Source organism: Jaculus jaculus, chromosome 9 (assembly GCF_020740685.1).
Source record: "Jaculus jaculus isolate mJacJac1 chromosome 9, mJacJac1.mat.Y.cur, whole genome shotgun sequence".
Classification (NCBI taxonomy): Eukaryota; Metazoa; Chordata; class Mammalia; order Rodentia; family Dipodidae; genus Jaculus; species Jaculus jaculus.
The window spans coordinates 497460-503027 of NC_059110.1; the positions used below are offsets into that span (position 1 = coordinate 497460).

The following is a 5568-nucleotide window of genomic DNA, read 5'->3' on the forward strand; positions in this document are numbered from 1 at the left end:
ACCTGGAACTCACTATGTAGTCTCAGGCTGGCTGTAGTCCTCTTACCTCTGCCTCCCAAGTGCTGGGACTAAAGAAGTGTGCCACCATGCCCACTAACCACTCTTTTTAATAAACTAAACTTTTTCCTCCTTTCTTTTTTTTTTTTGGTGGTGCAGTCAGTCCTTTAATCTTTTTTTTTTTTTAATTTTTATTAACATTTTCCATGATTATAAAATATATCCCATGGCAATTCCCTCCCTCCCCACCCCCACACTTTCCCATTTGAAATTCCATTCTCCAAAAAATATGGAATGCTTCACGAATTTGCATGTCATCCTTGCGCAGGGGCCATGCTAATCTTCTCTGTATCGTTCCAATTTTAGTATATGTGCTGCCGAAGCGAGCACTCCTCCTTTCTTAAAAGTACCTATTTTTTACTTATTTGCAAGGAGAGAGAGAGAGAGAGAGAGAGGGAGGCAGAGGGAGAGAGAGAGAGAGAATGGATGTGCCAGAGCATAGTGCCACTGTAAAGAATTCCATATGTAGCCGGGCGTGGTGGCACACGCCTTTAATCCCAGCACTTGGGAGGCAGAGGTAGGAGAATCGCTGTGATTTTGAGGCCACCCTGAGACAACAGAGTGAATTCCAGGACAGCCTGAGCTAGAGTGAGACCCTACCTCAAAAAAAAAAAAAATTCCATATGCATGTGCCACATTGTGCATCTGGCTTTATGTGGGTACGGGGGAATTGAACTTGGACTGTTAGGTGTTGCAGGCAAGTGCTTTAACCACTGAGAAATCTCCCCAGGCCTTTCCTCCTTTTTTATGTGGTAAAATATGCCTAACAGAATTGGCCATCTTAACTTCCTATACGTGACCATCGCTAGCTATACTTGTCTTCTGGTTAGTATTAAGATGGTTTGGAAGTCCAAGTGCATGGTAACTTATGTCCACTGGCCACAGCATGAATCTCACTGCTGCTCACTCACTGTATTTTTTTTTCCACAGCTTCTGACATCTGGGGGACAAGTGTGCTTCTATTTGTGTGGAATTTTCTCTTGTGTCTAAAGTCTTCTATTCAGAACACTTTCTTTTTCACTTTGTTCTATAGTGTTGTCCATCTACTCCCCACTTTTACCCCTACTTCCTGGACCTGAGCTCTGGACAGGTAGTACACCCTCCCCCTCCACCCAACCCACATAGTGTCCTCAATCCTTGGCTTCCACTCTAGAATTTCACAGAACATCCTTGGTCAGGGCTTCAAAGGGACCTTCCATGGCCAAGTCCACAATGGGAGTATGAAATCAAAACACTAGTGCCCTGCTGCTGTGGAATCTGGTTTTGATCATAGAGGACCAGAGTATTCAGCATGATGGACTTCATATGTGATTCTGCTTGTTTTACCTCTCTTGAGCTGTCATCCCTGCATTCTTGTTTCTTTCCTGGAGCCAGCCACTGGACCCTTTGTTTTATATGGTCCCAAGGCTTGGTGGTTACCTCCCAAGTCTCACTGGATGGCCTATGTAATAAATGTCATCTACGGCCTCTAGGTAGAGGCTCGCGGATGCACTCCAGCCTTCATCTCTGTCTTGGGCTTCTGTTGCTTAGTGGACAGTTGGCTCAGAGCCTGGACACTCTTCCTAGGAGGAGGCTCCTTCCCACCAAAGGAGCAACTTCCTCTCTTCCTTCACATGTTCATGCTACACAACTAAGTACTTAGCTGGGCATGTTGTGGTACATGGTAGGTTGCCAAACCACAACTAGCTGTAGCCAAGGTAGAGTTTGAAATCTACTGGGGTGGCTGATATTGGCCAGGTAGTTACATAACCACATATAAAAGTACAGTTGTGAAAATGCCCCAGAGAGCCCTTGATGCTGTGAGTTGAACTGAGTCTAGAAGTAGAAGGTCTGGAATGAAGACTGTGTGTGTGGAAACAGAGGTCTGGGACAGAGGAAGCATGATGGGGAATAAGCTGAGTGGACCTGGAAGAGGAAAGCATAAAGCCACAGGCGGCAAATAAGATGTGAAGGCGAAGGAGAGCAGCGGTGGGGATGGGGGCTGGAGCTTGATCTTCCTGGACCCTCACAGCCTTTGTCTTGAAGGACCTCAATGTCAGCTTGGAGTTGGGCTGTAAAGGATGCAGCTCTGGCAGGGAACCACCTGAGCAAGCAACTCATTTTTCTTCTATACACACTGACTTCCCAAGCTCCTCATTCTACAGTTTTGTGGAATGATGAACAAGCCCTCCTCCAGTGTGGGTAGGGGTGAGGGGAAAAGGCTGGCCGCTATACTCAGCATTGTTTTTTAAACCTGAGTTCTGGGCATTGAACTCAGATCTTCACACTTGAAGGCAAGCATTTTATCAACTGAGCTATCTTCCTATCTTCCTAGTCCATTCTATACTGGGTGTGGTGGCATATACCTATAATCTCAGTACCATGCAGTCAAAGCAGAGACAGAAGGATTCATTGGCCACCCAGTCTAGCCTACTTGGTAAATTCTAGGCTAGTGAGAGCCCTGTCTTAACAAAGGTGGGCAGTGCCTGGGAAATGAAATGACACACAAGGTTGTACTCTGGTCCCTATATACACATGTACATATGTGCATGTGAACCTACATACACATGTATTGTGATAGTTAAGGTGTTGCAACTTGATCTGTTGAGTAATCCACAGAAACCCCTTTCAGGGGGGCCCCTGAGGTTGCTTCTAGGAAGGATTAACTGAAGGAGGAAGTCCTTCCCCCAGAGTGAGCCCTTCCCCCAGAGCAGGAGGCTCCTCTCAGAGGGAGACTTTATATAAGGAAGCTTTGGATGAAAAGAGCCCCTTCTTTCCTTCCACTTGGCTGCTGGAGCTGCTTGTTGTCTTCCAGCGTGGATTGAAGACCAGCATGGACTGAAGACCAGTGTCAACTGAAGACCCGCGTGGATCAAAACCCAGCAGCTCCTCAGGAAGCCTCCAGGCCTTCAGTGCTGGATTGGGACTGCTGAGGCATCTGGCCACCTGGACTGATCTGCTACCAGGTTCATTAATTCTTGGGCCTGCAACTGCTATTGGACTACTGTAAAATAATCCAATAAATTCCCTTTTTTTTAAAAAAAAATAATTCATTCTAGCAGTTTTGCTCCTCTAGAGAGCCCTGACTAATACATGTGTATTCACATGCACTCAGACACAAATTAGCTTCCTAAGTGGCTGCTGAAGGAAATAATATTTTTCTGTGTACAGAGGCTTACTCATGATACATTTCTAAATGTCTTGTTCTAGGCTGGAGGTCAAGTCAGTCCTGGGCAAAGTGAGTTGAATGATATTTAACCTGGAACTTGAGCTTCAGAGAGGTATCTTTCACTGCTGGACTCTGCTACCTCAGTATGGTGCTACCACATTATACTTGCCCCTTGAGAGCCAGCCTGGGCAGACACCCTCCCCTTGCACACATCCCAGGTCACCTCTTCTGATCCCCACTTATCCTTATTGCCCCTACTCAGTTGTTACATCATAAACCAACAGATCCCACTTTTCTACCACACACAGAAGGCCAGCTAGCCCAATCTGCCTAGCAATACCTTCATTGCGTGTGTGGTGACTTTCTTGGCTTGCTTTGTGCCTGCTCTAGGAATTCAGGCTCTGTCCTGGTCCTAACGTGGCCCATTTTGATGGCACCTCTCCTGCTCTGGGTCCAAGTGGATTTCCCTGTGAGGTCCTAGCCCCTTCCCCCTCCACACCTGGTCAGTTTTTCTTTCTCTCTCCATATGGCCTCATGCACCAGGAGCAAGATTAGAAGCTTGGCCTTTTCCACTTACAGCTATAGCTCTGGACTTTGCACACAAGACACTTGAGGACAGGAGAGTTCTTCTCATGTTCCAGATTCTTTGTGCTGGGCAAACAGAAACAGCTTTGCTGGCACTTGCCTGGTATTACAGGTGGTAAGCTTCTGTGGTAAGGCTGAGTCAGGAAGGATGAAGTCAGCCTGGCTGTGGGCATGTGAGCTTCCCTGCCTTCTAGGAAGAAACAGCACTTTTTGAGGGCTTTTGGTGGGGCTTGCTGACCCTTCCCAGGAACAGACATCTGCCATGGAGGTGGGGAGGAAGAACAGTCCCTGCATTTTTAGTGTTGGCTTCCTTTATGTCTTCAGATCAGCCCAAGGTTGGATGTTCTTGAGTCCAGCATAGGCTGCTGCTGTCACTGGCAGGACTGGGCTAGGCTTTCTGTGTTTTCTAAGTGTGACAGTAGCAAAAGAATCTACCCCAGGATCTGCGTGGGATACAGCCCATGGGCAAAGAAGACTGGTCCACCACAGGACACTTCCCAGATGTTTGTTCCTCAGGATCTTGGGATGGGCATTCTTGGAAGATATGTGCAAGTTGCCTGTCTTCAATATTACAGTGGAGCTCCCTCCTGCTGGTTTGGGCTACTGATTCCTATACTCTCTGGATAGCACATTGGAGTCATGAAACCTGGGTGGAGCATCTTCAGGAGACTCTCTGCCTGGGAGTCTTACACTCTGTGAGCAGCTCTCATCTCCAGCAGTACACAGCACCACCCCAGGGAAAGGCAGAAATCATGCCAGAGCACCAGTCTGCTGTGGCCTTTCTTCTTTTTTAAAACTTGAAACACTTCTAGTCCCCCAAATTTTATTTTTTAAATGTTTTATTTATTTGAGAGTGAGAACAAGAGAGAGAGAGAGGGGGGGGGGGGAGGGAGGGAGAGAGAGAGGGAATGGGAGAAAGAATGGGTGCACCAGGACCTCCAGCCACTGCAAATGAACTCCAGATGTGTGTGCCACCATGTGTATCTGGCTTATATGGGTTCTGGGGAATTGAACTTGGGTCCCTAACTTGGCAGGCAAACACCTTAACTGCTAAGCCATCTCTCCAGCCCTGCTGTATCCTTTCTCATAGGGATAATACTTGGGTGATTACTGAGGCCATTAGTCTGAACCCACAAAGAGTCTCTGCCTTCCAAGTGCTGAGATTAAAGGTGTGCACCACAAGCCCAGCAGAATGCTATCTTTTGATACTAGAGTGTTTGTCAAACATGAATGCTCCTGGACATGTTAGTAGGTATTCTTGTAAACAAGGGCCTGACAATAAATATGGCTGGGGGAAAAGCTAAAAGTAAGTTTTTTTCTTTGCAGAACTTTTCTGATTCTTGAAAAGTCTTCTATGCAGGACTCCATGGCAGTGTTTCCTAAACTAAATAGTATCTAGATCTCTTCTATCCATGGAGCTGTGGCCATGATATTAAAGGCTGCTATACCAGCAAATCCAGTTTAGGAAACACAGACCATCAGTGTTCTACTCACAGGTAAAACTAGAGGCAGGTAAGGGCTCTTTGCATTCTTTGGGTACTTCTGTGCCCTGGATTGTGAAAGCAGCTGTACTGAAGTCAGGACTTAGTATTTATGGCCCTCACTGGTGTATACCCGTTAAATTCCTCATACCAGCCTCTTTTGCACACCTGGTCAGTTCTTGGGCTTCCATCAGCTTTGTGAGCAGTGTCAGGGAGCCCTTCAACCTCACACTGCTTGGGTGAGACTTTGCTAGCTATGTCTTTTATGGTATTTTTTCAATGGGGCACAAGATTCAG

The 5568-nt window shown here is 46.7% G+C and overlaps 1 non-coding gene across 1 annotated transcript; it reads right to left on the bottom strand.

The window, feature by feature from the left end:
- Positions 1–280: 280 nt before the first annotated feature.
- Positions 281–387, bottom strand: LOC123463690. The gene has a single exon (XR_006639081.1). It is a non-coding gene; the product is annotated as a U6 spliceosomal RNA (small nuclear RNA).
- Between the last annotated feature and the right edge of the window lie 5181 nt (positions 388–5568).